This window comes from Anser anser (genome assembly GCF_964211835.1).
Source record: "Anser anser genome assembly, chromosome: 3".
NCBI classification, from domain to species: Eukaryota; Metazoa; Chordata; class Aves; order Anseriformes; family Anatidae; genus Anser; species Anser anser.
The window spans coordinates 124108634-124131649 of NC_139722.1; the positions used below are offsets into that span (position 1 = coordinate 124108634).

The 23016-nt window shown below is 50.2% G+C and overlaps 2 long non-coding RNA genes across 2 annotated transcripts; one reads left to right on the forward strand and one right to left on the reverse strand.

Moving 5' to 3' along the window:
• The first annotated feature begins 1412 nt into the window (after window positions 1-1412).
• On the forward strand, window positions 1413-7085 carry LOC310897911. The gene is made up of 2 exons (XR_014582785.1): window positions 1413-2077; window positions 3644-7085. It is a non-coding gene; the product is annotated as an uncharacterized lncRNA (long non-coding RNA).
• Window positions 3775-8578, reverse strand: LOC310897914. Its single transcript, XR_014582788.1, has 2 exons — window positions 8445-8578; window positions 3775-8288 (listed from the first exon to the last, which is right to left on the reverse strand). It is a non-coding gene; the product is annotated as an uncharacterized lncRNA (long non-coding RNA).
• Between the last annotated feature and the right edge of the window lie 14438 nt (window positions 8579-23016).

Genomic DNA, 23016 nt, shown 5'->3' on the forward strand with positions numbered 1-23016 from the left:
AGTGGGGAGGGGGCTGGGGGTTCCCGGCAGGACCCCCAGGGCAGGCGATGGCGTTGTGGAGGCCGGGTCCCGGGGGATTGCCGGCTGGGGCAAGGAAAGCCCAGGCGGGGGTGGCATGGGGTGGCAGGCACAGGTCTGCGGGTGCTGGGCTGCAGGTGGGGAAGCCTGGGGCTGGCTCCATGGTGTCTGCAGTGTCAAGCCGCCAGGAGCACCATTCCCCCAGCAAGCCGGGAGTTGTGGTCGTTGGGCTCAGAGCATCCCGTTGCCCGCGTTGGGTTCGTTGTTATTATCTCCCTGCCTTTTTTGTCCCGATAAAAAATGTACTGTTACAGCTTGCCGCCGCTCAGCTTCCCAGCCGTGAGCGGCACGTTGCTCAAGGCAGACCCTTCCTCCCTGAGGCGGCGCGGGGTGCAAATTTCTGCTGTTTTCGTTTGTGCTTTCTCTGGGAAAATGGTCTGGGAAGCCGTCCCTGCTGCCCTCAGGACGCATCCTGCTGGCGAGAAGCGGGTACTGCAGGCGGCGGGGCCACGCATGCGCGGTGGCGCCTTTGGATGCCCCCTTCCGCCACCTGCTGGTGAAAATCCGGTACTGCAGGCGCCTTGGGTCAGCGCATACGCTGTGGTGCCCCCTGGCGCCCTCTGCGCCACCTGGTGGCCAAAAGTGGGTACTGCAGGCGCCTCGGAGCCGCGCATACGCTGTGGCGCCCTCTGCCGCCGCCTGGTGGCGAAAAGTGGGTACTGCAGGCGCCCCGGGGCCGCGCAAGCGCGTTGGCGCCCCCTGGCGCCCTCTGCCGCCGCCTGGTGGCCAAAAGTGGGTACTGCAGGCGCCCCGGGGCCGCGCATGCGCGGTGGCGCCCTCTGCCGCCGCCTGGTGGCGAAAAGTGGGTACTGCAGGCGCCCCGGGGCCGTGCAAGCGCGTTGGCGCCCCCTGGCGCCCTCTGCCGCCGCCTGGTGGCCAAAACTGGGTACTGCAGGCGCCCCGGGGCCGCGCATGCGCGGTGGCGCCCCCAGGCGCCCTCTGCCGCCGCCTGGTGGCGAAAAGTGGGTACTGCAGGCGCCTCGGGGCCGCGCATGCGCGGTGGCGCCCCCTGGCGCCCTCTGCCGCCGCCTGGTGGCGAAAAGTGGGTACTGCAGGCGCCCCGGGGCCGCGCATGCGCGGTGGCGCCCCCTGGCGCCCTCTGCCGCCGCCTGGTGGCGAAAAGTGGGTACTGCAGGCGCCCCGGGGCCGCGCATGCGCGGTGGCACCCCCTGGCGCCCTCTGCCGCCGCCTGGTGGCGAAAAGTGGGTACTGCAGGCGCCCCGGGGCCGCGCATGCGCGGTGGCGCCCCCTGGCGCCCTCTGCCGCCGCCTGGTGGCCAAAAGTGGGTACTGCAGGCGCCCCGGCGCCGCGCATGCGCGGTGGCGCCCCCTGGCGCCCTCTGCCGCCGCCTGGTGGCCAAAAGTGGGTACTGCAGGCGCCCCGGCGCCGCGCATGCGCGGTGCCGCCTTTCAATGCCCTCTTCCGCCACCTGCTGGTGAAAATCCGGTACTGCAGGCGCCTTCGGTCAGCGCATACCCTGTGGCTCCCCCTGGCGCCCTCTTCGCCACCTGGTGGCGAAAAGTGGGTACTGCAGGCGCCTCGGGGCCACGAGTGATGTTACTACATCATTTACTACATTTTTTCCTGCGAGTGATGTTACTACATTGATTTTGGTTTTGGGGTGTAATCTGTTATGCTGCTAGATTTTTCTTCCTGTGCAGAAGAAAAGTTGAGCTAATTCCAGTTAGCTTCAGTAACTTGCTTTCTCATATTGTCATTTCAATATTCAAAGCTGAAGCAAAAGCATTGGTATTGTTGCTTCTAGAGAGACGCCAGTTCTCCGGTCTGCACTCTGCATGCTGTTCAGATAAGCTAGAAAAAAATAAAGGAAAAGAAAAACAGCTGCTGCTTCTCCTGCTCTCTTTCTGCTTTCTACTTTCTTGTGCTTTGCCCCTCCCCTTTCCCAGGTGATTGGCTTTGGGTTCCAGGGAGGGCCTAATGGTAATTGAGTCACAGGCATCCCATCAGAGAGCTCATTCTGCCTGGGCTGCAGTTTGGGGTAAGTGCTTTGTTTTTGCTTCAGTCAGTTGCAGGGGTCTTTAGGTGGGTCAGAGTCTACGGACTGATGCGTTTCCAAGTAGAGATAGGTACGTCCTTCTTTGTGAGGTAACAACTAGTAGGATCCTTGCTGATCCTGGCTGGAATAATAATAATGCACAACACCGAAATCATATGAGAGATTTGGGGTCAGAATGGGAAAGTACTCGTGGATGAATCCCAAGGACCTGGTATCCCAAGGTCTCTTGAAAGTTCATTTTGTGATTAAAGCCTGGCAAGATACACAGAAAAAGCTCCAGAAGGTGGGGGTTGTAGTGAACAGTCACTGTGGGGGGCCCTCCTGCGGGAGGCCCTGGAGGTGTATATCGGGAGGGGAGATGAGAAGGAAAAGCAGAGAGCGAAACTAATGGTATTGACAGTGTAGCAGGTAGTGAGGCAGAGGGTTGGAGAGAGAGGAAGAAAATCATCTGGGGGAGTCAGGGCCAGGATGGAAAGGAGAGGAAGAGAGATGAAGGAATAGCAGGCAAGGAAAGACAGGCTTTGAAGTGTGGCCAGGCTGGCCGTTTCAAATAGGAATATCCAGAGTGGAAGAAGGAGGAGAGAAGGAAAATGGGAAAGTACAGGCTGGAGAAAGATAGAAGTGTTAAAAAGGGTTATTGAAGGTGTTAAAGGTGGGGTATGTAGTGTTTGACAGAGCTGTTTGAAGTTGAATGAGCAGGGAAAGAGGATGAAGGCATTATCTAAGTAACAGTCTAGAAGTTTTGGTATATTTGCTGTGATGTTTGGTCAGTTTCCCAAGTATGGGGGGGGGGGGGGGGCAGCCTGCTCCACCCCCCCTCTCCCCCCCCAAACCTTGGTATGTGAACCCAATACACTGGGGCAGCTAGATCATTACTGGCTTGTAAAGTATCAGGGATTAAATTAACTAATGAAACCCTAAAAGTGATGGGGGTAGAAGGGGCTGGGATAACAGCCCCACTTTTGGGGGATACCAGGCTGAGAGTAGGGGATAAAATGATTACTGGGCAATTACTGTATGTACCAAAGGCAGGGACTAACTTGTAGGGAAGGGATTTGATGATGAAATTGGGCATTCAAATAGCAAATTGTTAGACTGGAATAACAGTGTTATTAATGGAGTGCTCTCAGGCCCTGAGAGCAAAGATCTATTCACCTCTGACTGGAAAGACCCTGAAATGGGGGCGGAAGCAACAATACAGATGGACAGTTTTACCTCAGGGGTTTACAGGGCCACCAATTTATTTGGGCAAGTTCTAGAACAGATTTTGGAGCAATTACAACCTCCCGAGGAGGTATTACTGTTACAAATATGTAGATGATCATTTATTGTCAGGACAGGAGAAAAGAGTTGTGAAGGAAGCTACTGACAAGCTATTCGGCTCGGGAGTATTGAAAAAGAAATTACAATATGTAGAAGGAGAAGTCAGGTATTTAAGGCATCTAATGTCTGAGGGAAAACAAAGAATAAATCCAGAGAGGATTCAGGGAATTGTTGAAAACTGAGAAAGAATTAAAAAGTTTTGAGAGATTTTTTTTTTTTTTTAAGGAATCAGGCACCACGAAGTCTGAGGGAAAATGGATACTCCCTGATGGGAGAGAAATGCTGAATAAAGCACCAATGAGGCAAATATTAACTGTTTTACATCAAGAGAGTCACTGGGAGGTGCAAGCAATGTGTGATGTTGTGCTAAGAAAGTATGTCTGTGTAGGAGTATACACTGTAGCGAAGCAAATATGCAGAGGATGTACCGTATGTCAAAAGGTAAATAAAAAGGTCATCCGTAACCCATCTAGAGGGGGACGGGAGCCAGGGATTTGACCTTTCCAAAGCATACAGGTAGACTTTACCGAGTTACCTAAAGTAGGGAGACTAAAGTACTTGTTTGTCCTAGTTGACCGGATGGGTGTAAGCTTTCCCCTCAGTATCTGCCACTGCGAACACGGTGGCTAAGGTATCACTGGAGCAAATAGTCCCTAGATATGGGATAGTTGAAAACATTGATTCAGGTCACGGAAGTCATCTCGCTTCACGAGTACTGCAAGGGCTAATGCAGGCCTTAGAGATTCAATGGAATTTTCACACCCCCTGGCACCCCTCCTCTTCTGGGAAGGTAGAGTGAATGAACCAGACATTAAAGAAGCAATTAACTAAGTTAGTGTTAGAAACCCAACTTCCTTGGGTAGAATGATTACCTTTAGCACTCCTCCAGGTTCAAACAGCACCAAGAAACGATATAGGAATTTCACCGTATGAGATGTTGTTCGGATTCCCCTATCTGGGCAGAAGGGATGAGATACCACAATTCAAAACAAGAGAAGTTTCCTAAGAACTGTATTCTGGGGTTGTCCTCTTCTTTGTCATCTCTCAGGACCCGTGGGTTGTTGGCTCAAACCCCACCTTTGGAATTCCCCATTCTCCACCATCAACCAGGAAATTGGGTCCTGATTCGGACCTGGAAAGAATCAAAACTCCAGCCTGAATGGGAAGGACTATTCCAAGTACTACTAACCACTGAAACAGCCGTAAGAACTGCACAAAAAGGCTGGACTCACTATACTCGAGTGAAGGCATCCGTCGACCCTAATACCTGGGAAGCTGTTCCTACAGAAGACTTGTTGGAAGTTGAAATCGAAGAGAAAAATCTTGTAGTGGACTGTGAGCAGGATAAAAGCTTACAGTTGTAAACTAACCTTTTATTTTCACAGGTAACTAATGAGTGTGACTTGTGATTGAGAGAAAGGACTGGCCTATAGCGAATCAAAGTGCTCCCAAGGGGTTTTTGTTCTAGTAGTAGGGTACATATATCTTACTCTTTGTATTGGTAATTATTTGGAAACCTAAGGGTTAAAAATAATGACCGGGAAAAATCAACTATTAATTTTGTTTCTAGTGACTGTAGGCCTCAGAGAAGGCCTTGGTCAATTGGCAACTTGGAAAAGGCATGACCAGATAATAGTAAGATGGGATACCCCGTCAAAATAGGGGTGAATGTGACAGAGGGTTATGTACCACAATCTGTCATGTTTGATGCTTGTGAGGTGTTAGCTTGTGGAGATTTAAATGCCCAATGACAACTGAGCAGAGAGAACAAGTAACTGGGAGACACCCAACAGCCAGATTGAGAGCAGCTGTATGGAAACGATCCTCTATTGCCATCAGAGAAAGGGAGAAACTCAAGGAGAAAACAGGAGAGAAAACAGGAGGCTCTCTTTGAAATGTGGCAGTTCAAACATTTGAGATTGAAACAGGGTATGGGGATGTGAATGCCTGGATAGAATGGGTCAAATATGCTGTCCAGAGTCTCAACCGTAGCACTTGCTATGCTTGTGCCTCGGGACGACGGATTGCCCGGATAGTGCCCTTCCCATTGGGGTGGACCAGGGATTCCCAGGGGATGCGATGTATGATTGCATTGTACCAAGAAAAGACTGCCTGGGGAAATGAGGCCTGTAAGTCTCTCTCTTTGCTGTTCCCTTCCTTGCGTGATAGCAATATCAGGGTTCCCCCTGCATTCTCTACAGCTACAGGTGACCATGCAGCTTGCCTCTCACGGCAGGGTGTGAGCGCTACCCGGCATCTGGGAGAATTTGCCTTGTGCACGAGGACCTTGAATGCTACCAAGGACCTGATGGGAAACTGCTCAAGACTTGAGATCCCCAGGGCAGATCTGTGGTGGTACTGCAGAGGGAAGATCTTATGGTCCACCCTACCATCTAATTGGGGAGGCACTTTTGCACTTGTTCAATTAGCTATACCCTTCACCCTGGCATTTGAAAGAGAAACATCACAAATACACAGAAGAAGTAAAAGAGGCTTAGGAATGTCATTTGATGATAGAGTGTACATAGATTCTGTTGGGGTGCCTAGAGGAGTTCCCGATGAACAGAAAGCCAGGAATCACATTGCTGCAGGGTTTGAGTCGCTGTTCTGGTGGGTAACAATCAATAAGAGTATTTATTATAGTCAGCAGATATTCATAAATCATACAAGGGATGTGATAAGAGAAATCGCTGAACAACTAGATGCCACCAGCAAAATGGCTTGGGAAAACAGAATAGCATTAGATATGTTGATCGCGGAGAAAGGAGGTGTGTGTGTGTGTGTGATACTGAGCAACCATTGTTGCACTTTTATACCCAACAATACTGCCCCAGATGGCACAGTAACTAGAGCGTTGCAAGGGCTTCCCGCCCTTGCCAGTGAATTGGCAGAGTAATTAGGAACCGGCCCTTCCTTCGCGGGATGTTCGGAATCTTGGTTTGGTAAATGGAAAGGGATCCTAGCGTCCGTATCTGCGTCCTTGATCGTAGTATCAGGAGTTTTGACGGCCCTTGGTTGTTGCATTATCCCCTGTGTAAAAGGACTAGTACAGCGGCTCACTGAAACTGCACTATCGAAAGAAATGACCGTGGAGCCACCACCTTACTCACGTAAGGCGATGATATTAGAGGGGATGGAAAGCAAAGAAGGTGAAGAAGAGGAAGAGATCTACCAAATTACACCGCAGAGAAAAGTTTTGCAAAAATCAACAATTTATAAAGAAGAAAAGGGGGGAATTGTGGGAATAAAAATGTTGTTTTTGCAGAGTTACGTTGTTTAGAGGGAAGGAATGCGGTGTTGAGATAGGCTCGCAGTGATAAGAAAGCTTAACGGACAACCTTGTAAAATGCAGACAACCGGACCCCTCAGAGCAGCTAGGTGAAAATCACGGCGTCAAGTCAGATCAGTGAAGAAACATTACCACTTCAAACAGTAAAAAAGTCAAAAGAAATTTGAAATTGAACAGGCCGGCAACTGAAGGCCACGTAGTGTCTGTGAAGCGTCGGATAGGTTGTGAACCCGGAATACCCAGTCAGTGGGGAAACAGGGGAGGGTCCCGGTCGTCGAGAAAGAAAGTACACAAACCGTACTGTGTGACTAGTAGGCGCGCTCCTGCTTGTGGGACGCGTGCCATTGCGATCGCGAATAAATTACTACTTCACTGAGATCCTCGCCTGAGCCTAAGCTACTGGCTACGGAGTGTTTCTCACGCTCCCTGCGCGTAATCCTGGCTACAATATACCGCGTTATCGAAGGTGCCTTTTAAACAACAGTGATAGAAACTCAGGGGGCGATAGTACTGACCCTGGGTGTGGAATTATCCACGCAGGGAATAATCCACGCTGCACCAAATATGGTAGCCACAGGAACGCTAATATACATAGCGCGTGCCAGATGCGACGTGAGAATCCTGCAACTGGATGGCCTGTCCCAAATGGCGAGAGGTGGTACTGGCTACGTGGCAATAAAGCCAGGAAGGTGTTGCCCCTGGGATGGAAGGGAGCTTGCACCCTGGAGGCAATAATTCCAAACGTGACTATTATTGAAGACCCACAAAGCCAAAGCCCCCTTGAGACCACACGCAGGATTAAGCGGACTCCAGACAATTCTCTAGTAAAATTCTCTAGTATTTCACAGCTTTGCAAGGTGGTTTTTACCTCGGTGAGGGGTGGGTGAATTAGAAAAAGCTATTGTAAATATCTCCGCTATAACTGAAGAACTAGAAAATAAGTTTGATAAGTTTGCAAAAATAGCACCGTAGAATCGAATAGTATTAGATTCATTAATAACCTCATAAGGAGGAGCGTGCACTGTAATTAATGCTAGTTGCTGTATAGATGTAGATCAAACGGGACGGATTTGACTGATATTTGGGGGGAAAAAAGGTATACTGGGGGGGCGTGGGGGGGGGGGGAAGATCCTACATAGAGTAGCTCAATGTGACAGTTCCTGGGCATTTAGAAACATTTGGGAGAAACTAACTTCGTGGTTACCTGAACAGAATTGGCTCAAACAACTATTTGTTGGTATTGTAAAAATAATGGCGTTGTACGCCTCCCATCCCCCGTGACATCCGAAGAAGACTATTGCGCCTTAACGTTGGAGAAACTCAAGAGCGCGGTACGTGAAGAGGTGCAAAAACAACAGTAGGAGTAAGGAAAGGAGAGGAGGGAGCTGTGAGAAACTAAGTTGTGTTTTTGCAGTAGAGAACTAATTTTCTGTATTCCGAGGTAGTTGTGCAGTCATAATGAGGAGAAACGCCACGTGGGTAAGCGGACAGTAGGCGGCCTCACTGTTCCGAAATAAGGCAGAAGCTTGAGGAAAAACAGGTTGAGCAGCGTGGGCACGGTAAAACAAAGATCACAGGTTCCTGAAACATAAGAAAGGGAAAAAAAAAAAAAAAAAAGGAAATAAGAAGGGAGAAATTAAATGGTTGAAAAAGAAGTAAGATTGTACATACATGGTACATACAGGGGAGGGGATCAGGTGTCGGGGAACAGGGAATAAAAGTTGATGCTGTGCTTACTGCAATGCGCTCCTGATCGGCAGGACGCCCGCCACTGCAACCGCGAATAAAATAGCCTCAGAGAAGATCGCGTGTCAAGAAAATTATTTGAGATGTTTCTCGCAGACAGACTTGACGAGAGAGGACCAAGAACACCCGCGCCTTCTTTAAAAAAAAAATAAACAAACAAACAAACAAAAAAAAAGGCAGCACAGGGGCAGCCTCAGGGTCGCCTTCCCACAGGGAAGCGGCGCCGTGATTGGCTGGACCGCGAGGGCGGATGTGGCGTCACGGCTAGCCTTAACTCAGGGCGGACACGCTCCGTGATTGGCTCGGAGGAACGCAGGGCGGAGGTGCCGTGCAGGGCTTGCCGGCACTATGGGCGGAAGCTGTCGGGCCGGGCCGGGCCGCCGCGGCGCGGTGCCGCAACGAGGTTGGTGGTCGGTGCCGCCCCGGGCCGGGCCGGGCCGGGAGGGGGCGAGGCGGCGGGCGGTTGGGGCGCCACGCGGTCGGCGGCTTCTGCGGAAACGGCCCTTGTGCGGGGCGGGGGCGGCGCCGCGCCGGAGCGGAGCGGAGCGGGCGTGCGGCGGGGTCCGCACTGCGCGGGGCTTCGGAGGGCTGGGGGAGAGGGGGGCGAAGCGGCGCGGGGGGGGGGGGGGCGGGCGGGCGCAGAGAGGGCGGCGGGGGGGGGGGCGGCTGCGTGCGCTTGGCCGACTCCCCTCTGGGGCGGATGGACTGCTCCGTCCCGCGGCATGCTGGGAGCTGTAGTTCTGTGGCGCGCGGCCGGTCTTTCCCCGAGCCGGGGCCGCGGCCGGGGCCGGGCCGTGCGCGCCGGGAGGCGCAGGTTGCCGCTGGCTGCGAGCGCGGCTGCCGGCGGTGAGGCGAGCGAGAGCCTTCGGGGGCGCTTCCCCGGAGCGTCGGGCCGGGAGGGGTGGGGGCTGCGGCGGCCGGGCGCGGGTCCTCGCTGCGCCCGATCGTCGGGCTGCGCCTCGGAGGTTTTCCTGCCCCCGCGCGCTGACGGCCGGCTCTCTCCTTTCCCTGCGGCTCACCAGGGCAGAAGCAGCTCCCCGCCGCTGGGACCCCCGCGGGGTTTGTCGCCGAGCGAAGGTGGCGCGGCAGCTGAAGGGAGGAAAGCTGCAGCTGGCGTGCTGCAGTCGCAGGTTTCCCAGGAGAAAGAGCAGCCCGTCTGTCCCAGCTGTCCGGGTAAGTCGCAGCGACCTCCGGGTGAAATCCGGGCGTGAAGGGGATTTTGGTGGCTCTCTTAGACGGCTAGCCCTACCAAAGGTCGCATCGGTTACAAAAGGTAGTAGTAACCTTGCAGTTTGTGTGTTCTGTAACGTCTGTAGCACAATAAACTGGCAGGTGAAGAAATGAGCGGGTACAAATACACGTGACTCTACAGCTGAGCTTTTCTACCTGCCTGGGGCTTGGATCAGGGACATTGCTAGCGAGCTTACGAGCTTAGTTCAAACTTCAGATTATTCCCTACTCCTGCTCTTTCACGTGGGTACCAACAAAGTTGCAGCAAGAAGTCTGTGTTCAATCAAAATAAATTTCAGGGCCCTGGGAAGATAGCTAAAGGATTCAGAAGCACGGGTTATCGTCTAGCATTTTGGGATATATTAAACACAGCGTAGCCAGCTGGTCAAAAGAGGTGATTCTCCCACTGTATTTAGCGTTGGCGAAGCCTCTCCTTCAATATTGTGTGCGATTCTGGGCTCTACGATATAAAAAGAACGTTAAGATCCCTGAAAGCGTACAGAGGAGGGCAACAAAGCCGGTAAAAGGATTGGAAGGCACGCCCTGTGTGGACGCTACGGTACTTCTGCTAGCTCCTCGGAATTGTATATAGTCACGAGTAACACTCCTGATTCTAAATACATAGTCTTTCCCTGCATATAAGCCGAACGCTATTCTACAATCGTTCGCTTCTTCCGGCAGTGGATTCTGTCTTTCAGTGATTTATGGGTACTTTACATGTCCTGGATATTGCTTTCCAGATACCTGGAGCTTGCTAGCTTTTCTGTCTCCCAGACGTGTGGCTGGTAGTGGTCTAGTCTTGTGAGCTGTGCTGCCGTGAAGTCTGTCACCTGTTGATGCTGAAGGTACTTTTCTAGAAAGAGGAAGGTGGTTGGTACAGTTTCACACCAGGCCATCAACAAAATCACGTACTCTTTTTATCATCTCCAGACGTGTTTCCTTCGGTGGCTTCTGGACTTTGGTCCATATTGTAGGCCCCGAGAAGGAAGGAGGAGGTTGGCTTTTCATAACCACAGTTTCTTCCAGCTGTTTCAGATGGATTTCATGGTTGATTCTAGTTGAAATGACTGCCTCAGGAAAAAAAAACAACAAAAATGATAGAAACTGTTCCAAAAGTTTGGCGATCCCTGTTTCTCTTGGCTGAAACTGTTTTTATTCTACTGTGACCTTTTTAAGATAGGCAAAAATAAAATTCTGTGTAGCATCCAAGATGCAAATGAACCTTCAGTTTATGAGATAGCAAGGCTAACTTTGAGTTTTGATTAGACTGGTGATGTTTCTTGTTGCCTTTCCTAGGCCTTTTCCAAAAGCTTAAACGTGTAAGTTGCTCTTCGACGCTGATGAGCACTGAGGTGATGTTTTCATAGGATTATGTGCAGTACCGAGGCCTGATTTCCCCTTTTGCCTCTGCATTTCTTCACGTTTATCTGCTTTGAATTGTGCTCGCTATTTGGTTGCATAGCGGCTGCAAAGGAATCACAGGCTGGTTGAGGTCGGAAGGACCTCCAGAGGTCACCCGGTCCAACACCCCTGCTCAAGCAGAGCCACCCAGATCTGGTTTTCCAGGACCACGTCCAGACAGGTTTTGAAACCTCACAAAGACTGTGACTCCACGACCTCCCTGGGCAGCCTACGCTAGTGCTCAGTCACCCTCACAGCGAAAAAGTATTTACTGATGTTCAGGAAACCACAGGAGGGGAACATCCTATGTTTCGGCCTGTGTCTGTTGCCTCCTTTTTTGTTCCTTGGGTACCAGTTAGAAAAGTCTGGCTTTGTCTTCCTTCCACCCTCCCTTCGTGTATTTACAGACATCGATGAGATCCCCTCCAAGCCTCCTCTTCTCCAGGCCGAACGGTCCCAGCTCTCCCAGCCTGTCCTCATAGGAAAGGTGCTTCAGTCCCTTACCGTCCTCGTGGCCCTCCGTTGGACTCTTCGCAGTGTGTCCAGGTCTCTCCTGTACTGGGAGGCCCAGGCCCAGCACGCCAGGTGCGGCCTCACCGTTCCTGAGCAGAGGCGGAGGATCGCCTTTCTTGACCTGCTGGCAATACTTTGCCTAATGCCACCCAGGATACCCTCAGCTGCTTTTGCAGCAAAGGCACATTGCTGTTTCGTGTTCAAGTTGGCGTCCACCAGGAAACTTAGCTCCTTTTCCGAGAAGTTCCTTTCTGGGAAAAAGTGCGATATCAGCGCTTTTCACTTTGTCCTACTGCAATAAATTTGTATCAGCTATAAAGCTTTTCATCTTGTAACCCCACGTCTCAGACAATTACAAGTATGGTGAACAGCAAAAGTAAAGGTGAAATCTTACTGCGACCCTTCCTCTACCATGGAACGTGGTTACTCCCATTCTTTCTTTTGTCTTCTGTCTTCCAAAACACACTTGAAATAGTCAGGTAACTTTTTAAAATGAACTCTTATCTCCTCGCGTGTGTCACTTTTTTTCAAAGAACACGAAAATACGCTCTACTTTATAAAGTATGACCTCGCTTTAAAAAGCTGTTTTAACGCTCCTTAATTAAGCCTTCTTAATCAAGTGTCCGCTAGTTCTTTTCTTACCTCCTGTTATTTTCCTTAACGTGGGAATTCCTGCTCTGGCAATTTCTGTAGGACGCTTCTGAAATAGAAGTCCGGGCCTATTAGTCACATTTCAAGTCATCTGTCCTACAGACAATTTCAAGAGAGTTAAAAATGAAAACGTAGCTTATCCGTGAGCTACTTGAGAACTCCTTAGTGAAATGCTGCGTGAGCCTTTTGACTTGTTACTTCTGCTTCTGTTTCAAAACTTGTTCTGTATCGTTTCAGTTTGAGACAGGTTCTTTGATATCCACGCCAAGAAGAAAACCTTTCTTCTGTAGGAACCCTTCAGTGTGCACAGGGAGAGGCGTGGAGAGAGCAGCTATTCTGCAAGCTGTTACTCAGGCCGCTTTTGGCTTCCAGCGCTGTTTGTACATTCCCGTGTTGTTTTGCAATCTTTTCTCTTTTCGTTAGTTGTCTAATTAAACTTTTTCAAAGGATGCCTCCCTGTTTTCAGTTTTCTCCTAAATCTCTCCTGAGATTTAGCCGTCCTTGTATTCTTTTGCTCTTTGTCAAGTCTCTTTGATACAAGCTGTGTGCAGCTTTGATACGAGCTTGTTTGTCCCCTGTGACCTGGATGATCTTGCTGAATCTCCGTGATGCCTTGAAAAGGGCTGTGCTCGGGGACCGTGGCAGCATTTTGGTATCTGATACAGATTTTCCTGTTCTGGCATACAGTGAATTTCTTTGATATGTCTATTAGGACCGTACCTGTTTTCCTGCTTTGAGTAAAGAGTTGGAAGATGAAAGGTTAGCGTTCGTTTCCTCCCACATGGGCTGTAACCTTTGTCTGCGTGTCTTGTGGTTGTGTTTTGTTTGTTTGTTTGTTTGTTTTGGCAGGCCCTCCAGCAGAGCAGCAGGGTGAAAGGGCTCGAGCTGGTGGCAGGACCCTGGCAGCTCTGCAGCCTGAGCAGGTGAGAGAACAGTATGTGCTCACTCTTTAAGGTTGGGAACACGTGGCAAGCCTTAAAATACAGGTTTATAACACAAATGGGTCCTGGAAAAAATCAGCTGGCTCCAAGCATCCAGGGAGTCAAGACGGCGGGAAGATGTGTCAGTAGAAATGAGCTGAAGTGAGCCAGATGTCAAACACCACGGACTTCATATAAGGATGCAGTTCAGAAACTTTTCTCTTTCAGAGAGCGGAGATTGATTATCGTCTTGCTGACTTGTTACCTGATCAGAGAGAAGAAATTCTCTTGGCAAACGAGAAGGACTTAGAAGAAGCTGAAAATAAAGGTAATATTATGGGTCCTTTCATGGTACTCCTGTTGTCGTGAGCTTTTCTGGGCCTCAAAGGAAATGAGCAGAACTAGAATATTCCGTCACCTGCAATTGGATATTACGGCTGTCACAGGTTAGTGAGCCCAGGACTTTGAGAGCTTGTCGGTGGAAACAGCTGCAGCTTCCATAATTACATGAGAGATGTCTTCATCAGAGAAGACAGAGAGGCCTTTGAAAACAGCAACCCACGGCATTGTTTAAAAAAAAAAAAAAAAAATCTAAATAAATAAATAAATAGCGTTTCCTTTTGCCAAAGGAGGCTCGCTTTAGGAATTGAATATAGCAAGTATCTGCCCTGTTATCGTCATGTATGAAATAGCATGAGTATCTCCCGGGCTGGTTAACGTGATATTTGGCCCCTGTGGGGAAGGTTGTTACTGAAAAATGATGCTTTCCGGAACGAACCATATTACCTTCTGACCGAGGAAAGTACAGTTCAGGCAGCATAGACTAAATCCGTTCTTTTGCGTTCGAGGGGTGCATCGAGAAGCTGGTCTTGGGTTAGAAAATGTGTGAAACTGGCACGTCGCAAACTGTAATGCAGAGAGATCTTTGATAACAAAAGTGTATTTCTGTTGGTGAGTTACTGGAAGGCTGCAAGAAGTCTTGCCTCAAAAGACTCTTCTGAAATGAATTCTGTTGCCATCCCAGTTTTTTTTTTTCTACGGGCACATTCTTGGGACTTGCTTCTGCAATGTCGAGAGTTATTCAGGGTTGGTTTTTGATACCCAGCGTAGAGAAGGAGTTAGCTTACGTTCAGGTGCTGCGGTTTCTGCACGTGTCTTATAACGTAGGTTCCCTGCTTAACTTGCAATTTATGAGGTTCCTACCAATGAGCACTTTCCTGTCCATGCCGAACGCAGCTGAGTTGCAGGCTACCATTAAACATCAAATGTTTGATATAGATTGCTAATAGCAAATCGCAACTGTTAAGAATATATGCTAAAAAAAATTAGCACAGAAAGTAGAAGCTCTAGGCTGTGAGTGGTCTGTCCCATACTGATACTGCATGTTTGCACCGAGGCAGAATGATTGCTTTCACTCGCTTGTGGAGCGATGAGTCTAGGCTCTCACTGCTAGTATTTTTAGCAAGACTGATTGAGCATTTCTCTAACATATGAGCAAGTGTTTGAGGAGCAAGTGATGGGTATGGGCACTTAGAAAGAGACTGCCAAAGGGCAGCTTCCTATTTTATAACTGAATTTTGTGAGCGTTGGTCCTCGTTTCATACTGAAGGGGAGTAGGCTCTAGTGAAGGGAGTATGTTCACGTGAAAGGAAAAGGCACTAGTCTCCCTCGTCTGCCATTATTACTTCCTTGCTGCTAGCTCTGTTCTTCATAGAAAGCCAGTATGTTTCCTCGTCACATTCTAGTCTGCCTGCCTAGACTTCAGCCTTTGCCTCCTGGGTCTCTTGCCTTGCATAGACAATCTCTCCCCTTCTCCTCTTCTTCTTCATCTCATTTGTAAACCTTTTATCAGGCTGATTCTTACTGGCTTCCCACCCCCACCCTCCGACCTTTTTCTTTTTTTTCCTTTTATTCTATTTTTTTTTACAGACTTAGGATGGCTTGTCTTGTTAGTTACTTTTTTTCCTGCCAGCCCCCAGCCTCAAGTTCTCCGATGCGACTTCAGAGGATCATCTTTGATACCTCCGCATCTGAATAATACGGTTTCTGTCCCATGCTGTAGCTGACGGCAGGACGGACTCTGAGTGCAGAGGAGAGGTTGCTTCCTCCCTGGTTTCCTATTGCGTCCCATACTGGTTTGGGTAAGCAATTACAGAGGAAATTTGACTTCTCCGTGGAGCAGCGTGTGCCTGACAGCTAGCTGGAGACAGCACACACGGCATTGAGTCAGCGCTCCGAGTGCGGTCCTGAGTTGCAGTAAAGGTAAAACAATTGCAGACTGACAGTTTAGCTTCTAAGGAGCATCTACAGATAGCACGTTTGCCTCTGATGCTTAAAAGGCGAGGGTCCGAGATCACATTTCACGGACTGCTTCCTAGAGATTTCAAGAAATGCAATCGTTCTGAAGCACAGCCGCGCTCCGTTATTGTTTAAAGGGAACAAACTGCCTTGAGACCCGTTACCTGCGAGGGAACCGAGGGCGGAAGTGACGTCAGGGCGTGCCCTCACTGAGGGCCAAAACGGCTCCGTGATTGGCTGGACCGTGAGGGCGGATGCGGTGTCCGAGCGAGCCGTCAGTGAGGGCGGGAGCATTCCGTGATTGGCTGGGAACCCAGGGCGGAAGCGGCGTCACGGCTAGCCTTAACTCAGGGCGGAAACGCTCCGTGATTGGCTCGGAGGAGCCCAGGGCGGAGGTGCCGTGCAGGGCTTGCCGGCGCTATGGGCGGCAGCGGCCGCGCCGGGCCGCCGCGGCGCGGTGCCGCAACGAGGTTGGTGGTCGGTGCCGCCCCGGGCCGGGCCGGGCCGGGAGGGGGCGAGGCGGCGGGCGGTTGGGGCGCCACGCGGTCGGCGGCTTCTGCGGAAACGGCCCTTGTGCGGGGCGGGGGCGGCGCCGCGCCGGAGCGGGCGGAGCGGAGCGGGCGTGCGGCGGGGTCTGCACTGCGCGGGGCTTCGGAGGGCTGGGGGAGAGGGGGGCGAAGCGGCGCGGGGGGCGGGCGGTTGCGTGCGCTTGGCCGACTCCCCTCTGGGGCGGATGGACTGCTCCGTCCCGCGGCATGCTGGGAGCTGTAGTTCTGTGGTGCGCGGCCGGTCTTTCCCCGAGCCGGGGCCGCGGCCGGGAGGCGCAGGTTGCCGCTGGCTGCGAGCGCGGCTGCCGGCGGTGAGGCGAGCGAGAGCCTTCGGGGGCGCTTCCCCGGAGCGTCGGGCCGGGAGGGGTGGGGGCTGCGGCGGCCGGGCGCGGGTCCTCGCTGCGCCCGATCGTCGGGCTGCGCCTCGGAGGTTTTCCTCCCCCCGCGCGCTGACGGCCGGCTCTCTCCTTTCCCTGCGGCTCACCAGGGCAGAAGCAGCTCCCCGCCGCTGGGACCCCCGCGGGGTTTGTCGCCGAGCGAAGGTGGCGCGGCAGCTGAAGGGAGGAAAGCTGCAGCTGGCGTGCTGCAGTCGCAGGTTTCCCAGGAGAAAGAGCAGCCCGTCTGTCCCAGCTGTCCGGGTAAGTCGCAGCGACCTCCGGGTGAAATCCGGGCGTGAAGGGGATTTTGGTGGCTCTCTTAGACGGCTAGCCCTACCAAAGGTCGCATCGGTTACAAAAGGTAGTAGTAACCTTGCAGTTTGTGTGTTCTGTAACGTCTGTAGCACAATAAACTGGCAGGTGAAGAAATGAGCGGGTACAAATACACGTGACTCTACAGCTGAGCTTTTCTACCTGCCTGGGGCTTGGATCAGGGACATTGCTAGCGAGCTTACGAGCTTAGTTCAAACTTCAGATTATTCCCTACTCCTGCTCTTTCACGTGGGTACCAACAAAGTTGCAGCAAGAAGTCTGTGTTCAATCAAAATAAATTTCAGGGCCCTGGGAAGATAGCTAAAGGATTCAGAAGCACGGGTTATCGTCTAGCATTTTGGGATATATTAAACACAGCGTAGCCAGCTGGTCAAAAGAGGTGATTCTCCCACTGTATTTAGCGTTGGCGAAGCCTCTCCTTCAATATTGTGTGCGATTCTGGGCTCTACGATATAAAAAGAACGTTAAGATCCCTGAAAGCGTACAGAGGAGGGCAACAAAGCCGGTAAAAGGATTGGAAGGCACGCCCTGTGTGGACGCTACGGTACTTCTGCTAGCTCCTCGGAATTGTATATAGTCACGAGTAACACTCCTGATTCTAAATACATAGTCTTTCCCTGCATATAAGCCGAATGCTATTCTACAATCGTTCGCTTCTTCCGGCAGTGGATTCTGTCTTTCAGTGATTTATGGGTACTTTACATGTCCTGGATATTGCTTTCCAGATACCTGGAGCTTGCTAGCTTTTCTGTCTCCCAGACGTGTGGCTGGTAGTGGTCTAGTCTTGTGAGCTGTGCTGCCGTGAAGTCTGTCACCTGTTGATGCTGAAGGTACTTTTCTAGAAAGAGGAAGGTGGTTGGTACAGTTTCACACCAGGCCATCAACAAAATCACGTACTCTTTTTATCATCTCCAGACGTGTTTCCTTCGGTGGCTTCTGGACTTTGGTCCATATTGTAGGCCCCGAGAAGGAAGGAGGAGGTTGGCTTTTCATAACCACAGTTTCTTCCAGCTGTTTCAGATGGATTTCATGGTTGATTCTAGTTGAAATGACTGCCTCAGGAAAAAAAAACAACAAAAATGATAGAAACTGTTCCAAAAGTTTGGCGATCCCTGTTTCTCTTGGCTGAAACTGTTTTTATTCTACTGTGACCTTTTTAAGATAGGCAAAAATAAAATTCTGTGTAGCATCCAAGATGCAAATGAACCTTCAGTTTATGAGATAGCAAGGCTAACGTTGAGTTTTGATTAGACTGGTGATGTTTCTTGTTGCCTTTCCTAGGCCTTTTCCAAAAGCTTAAACGTGTAAGTTGCTCTTCGACGCTGATGAGCACTGAGGTGATGTTTTCATAGGATTATGTGCAGTACCGAGGCCTGATTTCCCCTTTTGCCTCTGCATTTCTTCACGTTTATCTGCTTTGAATTGTGCTTGCTATTTGGTTGCATAGCGGCTGCAAAGGAATCACAGGCTGGTTGAGGTCGGAAGGACCTCCAGAGGTCACCCGGTCCAACACCCCTGCTCAAGCAGAGCCACCCAGATCTGGTTTTCCAGGACCACGTCCAGACAGGTTTTGAAACCTCACAAAGACTGTGACTCCACGACCTCCCTGGGCAGCCTACGCTAGTGCTCAGTCACCCTCACAGCGAAAAAGTATTTACTGATGTTCAGGAAACCACAGGAGGGGAACATCCTATGTTTCGGCCTGTGTCTGTTGCCTCCTTTTTTGTTCCTTGGGTACCAGTTAGAAAAGTCTGGCTTTGTCTTCCTTCCACCCTCCCTTCGTGTATTTACAGACATCGATGAGATCCCCTCCAAGCCTCCTCTTCTCCAGGCCGAACGGTCCCAGCTCTCCCAGCCTGTCCTCATAGGAAAGGTGCTTCAGTCCCTTACCGTCCTCGTGGCCCTCCGTTGGACTCTTCGCAGTGTGTCCAGGTCTCTCCTGTACTGGGAGGCCCAGGCCCAGCACGCCAGGTGCGGCCTCACCGTTCCTGAGCAGAGGCGGAGGATCGCCTTTCTTGACCTGCTGGCAATACTTTGCCTAATGCCACCCAGGATACCCTCAGCTGCTTTTGCAGCAAAGGCACATTGCTGTTTCGTGTTCAAGTTGGCGTCCACCAGGAAACTTAGCTCCTTTTCCGAGAAGTTCCTTTCTGGGAAAAAGTGCGATATCAGCGCTTTTCACTTTGTCCTACTGCAATAAATTTGTATCAGCTGTAAAGCTTTTCATCTTGTAACCCCACGTCTCAGACAATTACAAGTATGGTGAACAGCAAAAGTAAAGGTGAAATCTTACTGCGACCCTTCCTCTACCATGGAACGTGGTTACTCCCATTCTTTCTTTTGTCTTCTGTCTTCCAAAACACACTTGAAATAGTCAGGTAACTTTTTAAAATGAACTCTTATCTCCTCGCGTGTGTCACTTTTTTTCAAAGAACACGAAAATACGCTCTACTTTATAAAGTATGACCTCGCTTTAAAAAGCTGTTTTAACGCTCCTTAATTAAGCCTTCTTAATCAAGTGTCCGCTAGTTCTTTTCTTACCTCCTGTTATTTTCCTTAACGTGGGAATTCCTGCTCTGGCAATTTCTGTAGGACGCTTCTGAAATAGAAGTCCGGGCCTATTAGTCACATTTCAAGTCATCTGTCCTACAGACAATTTCAAGAGAGTTAAAAATGAAAACGTAGCTTATCCGTGAGCTACTTGAGAACTCCTTAGTGAAATGCTGCGTGAGCCTTTTGACTTGTTACTTCTGCTTCTGTTTCAAAACTTGTTCTGTATCGTTTCAGTTTGAGACAGGTTTTTTGATATCCACGCCAAGAAGAAAACCTTTCTTCTGTAGGAACCCTTCAGTGTGCACAGGGAGAGGCGTGGAGAGAGCAGCTATTCTGCAAGCTGTTACTCAGGCCGCTTTTGGCTTCCAGCGCTGTTTGTACATTCCCGTGTTGTTTTGCAATCTTTTCTCTTTTCGTTAGTTGTCTAATTAAACTTTTTCAAAGGATGCCTCCCTGTTTTCAGTTTTCTCCTAAATCTCTCCTGAGATTTAGCCGTCCTTGTATTCTTTTGCTCTTTGTCAAGTCTCTTTGATACAAGCTGTGTGCAGCTTTGATACGAGCTTGTTTGTCCCCTGTGACCTGGATGATCTTGCTGAATCTCCGTGATGCCTTGAAAAGGGCTGTGCTCGGGGACCGTGGCAGCATTTTGGTATCTGATACAGATTTTCCTGTTCTGGCATACAGTGAATTTCTTTGATATGTCTATTAGGACCGTACCTGTTTTCCTGCTTTGAGTAAAGAGTTGGAAGATGAAAGGTTAGCGTTCGTTTCCTCCCACATGGGCTGTAACCTTTGTCTGCGTGTCTTGTGGTTGTGTTTTGTTTGTTTGTTTGTTTGTTTTGGCAGGCCCTCCAGCAGAGCAGCAGGGTGAAAGGGCTCGAGCTGGTGGCAGGACCCTGGCAGCTCTGCAGCCTGAGCAGGTGAGAGAACAGTATGTGCTCACTCTTTAAGGTTGGGAACACGTGGCAAGCCTTAAAATACAGGTTTATAACACAAATGGGTCCTGGAAAAAATCAGCTGGCTCCAAGCATCCAGGGAGTCAAGACGGCGGGAAGATGTGTCAGTAGAAATGAGCTGAAGTGAGCCAGATGTCAAACACCACGGACTTCATATAAGGATGCAGTTCAGAAACTTTTCTCTTTCAGAGAGCGGAGATTGATTATCGTCTTGCTGACTTGTTACCTGATCAGAGAGAAGAAATTCTCTTGGCAAACGAGAAGGACTTAGAAGAAGCTGAAAATAAAGGTAATATTATGGGTCCTTTCATGGTACTCCTGTTGTCGTGAGCTTTTCTGGGCCTCAAAGGAAATGAGCAGAACTAGAATATTCCGTCACCTGCAATTGGATATTACGGCTGTCACAGGTTAGTGAGCCCAGGACTTTGAGAGCTTGTCGGTGGAAACAGCTGCAGCTTCCATAATTACATGAGAGATGTCTTCATCAGAGAAGACAGAGAGGCCTTTGAAAACAGCAACCCACGGCATTGTTTAAAAAAAAAAAAATCTAAATAAATAAATAAATAGCGTTTCCTTTTGCCAAAGGAGGCTCGCTTTAGGAATTGAATATAGCAAGTATCTGCCCTGTTATCGTCATGTATGAAATAGCATGAGTATCTCCCGGGCTGGTTAACGTGATGTTTGGCCCCTGTGGGGAAGGTTGTTACTGAAAAATGATGCTTTCCGGAACGAACCATATTACCTTCTGACCGAGGAAAGTACAGTTCAGGCAGCATAGACTAAATCCGTTCTTTTGCGTTCGAGGGGTGCATCGAGAAGCTGGTCTTGGGTTAGAAAATGTGTGAAACTGGCACGTCGCAAACTGTAATGCAGAGAGATCTTTGATAACAAAAGTGTATTTCTGTTGGTGAGTTACTGGAAGGCTGCAAGAAGTCTTGCCTCAAAAGACTCTTCTGAAATGAATTCTGTTGCCATCCCAGTTTTTTTTTTTCTACGGGCACATTCTTGGGACTTGCTTCTGCAATGTCGAGAGTTATTCAGGGTTGGTTTTTGATACCCAGCGTAGAGAAGGAGTTAGCTTACGTTCAGGTGCTGCGGTTTCTGCACGTGTCTTATAACGTAGGTTCCCTGCTTAACTTGCAATTTATGAGGTTCCTACCAATGAGCACTTTCCTGTCCATGCCGAACGCAGCTGAGTTGCAGGCTACCATTAAACATCAAATGTTTGATATAGATTGCTAATAGCAAATCGCAACTGTTAAGAATATATGCTAAAAAAAATTAGCACAGAAAGTAGAAGCTCTAGGCTGTGAGTGGTCTGTCCCATACTGATACTGCATGTTTGCACCGAGGCAGAATGATTGCTTTCACTCGCTTGTGGAGCGATGAGTCTAGGCTCTCACTGCTAGTATTTTTAGCAAGACTGATTGAGCATTTCTCTAACATATGAGCAAGTGTTTGAGGAGCAAGTGATGGGTATGGGCACTTAGAAAGAGACTGCCAAAGGGCAGCTTCCTATTTTATAACTGAATTTTGTGAGCGTTGGTCCTCGTTTCATACTGAAGGGGAGTAGGCTCTAGTGAAGGGAGTATGTTCACGTGAAAGGAAAAGGCACTAGTCTCCCTCGTCTGCCATTATTACTTCCTTGCTGCTAGCTCTGTTCTTCATAGAAAGCCAGTATGTTTCCTCGTCACATTCTAGTCTGCCTGCCTAGACTTCAGCCTTTGCCTCCTGGGTCTCTTGCCTTGCATAGACAATCTCTCCCCTTCTCCTCTTCTTCTTCATCTCATTTGTAAACCTTTTATCAGGCTGATTCTTACTGGCTTCCCACCCCCACCCTCCGACCTTTTTCTTTTTTTTCCTTTTATTCTATTTTTTTTTACAGACTTAGGATGGCTTGTCTTGTTAGTTACTTTTTTTCCTGCCAGCCCCCAGCCTCAAGTTCTCCGATGCGACTTCAGAGGATCATCTTTGATACCTCCGCATCTGAATAATACGGTTTCTGTCCCATGCTGTAGCTGACGGCAGGACGGACTCTGAGTGCAGAGGAGAGGTTGCTTCCTCCCTGGTTTCCTATTGCGTCCCATACTGGTTTGGGTAAGCAATTACAGAGGAAATTTGACTTCTCCGTGGAGCAGCGTGTGCCTGACAGCTAGCTGGAGACAGCACACACGGCATTGAGTCAGCGCTCCGAGTGCGGTCCTGAGTTGCAGTAAAGGTAAAACAATTGCAGACTGACAGTTTAGCTTCTAAGGAGCATCTACAGATAGCACGTTTGCCTCTGATGCTTAAAAGGCGAGGGTCCGAGATCACATTTCACGGACTGCTTCCTAGAGATTTCAAGAAATGCAATCGTTCTGAAGCACAGCCGCGCTCCGTTATTGTTTAAAGGGAACAAACTGCCTTGAGACCCGTTACCTGCGAGGGAACCGAGGGCGGAAGTGACGTCAGGGCGTGCCCTCACTGAGGGCCAAAACGGCTCCGTGATTGGCTGGACCGTGAGGGCGGATGCGGTGTCCGAGCGAGCCGTCAGTGAGGGCGGGAGCATTCCGTGATTGGCTGGGAACCCAGGGCGGAAGCGGCGTCACGGCTAGCCTTAACTCAGGGCGGAAACGCTCCGTGATTGGCTCGGAGGAGCCCAGGGCGGAGGTGCCGTGCAGGGCTTGCCGGCGCTATGGGCGGCAGCGGCCGCGCCGGGCCGCCGCGGCGCGGTGCCGCAACGAGGTTGGTGGTCGGTGCCGCCCCGGGCCGGGCCGGGCCGGGAGGGGGCGAGGCGGCGGGCG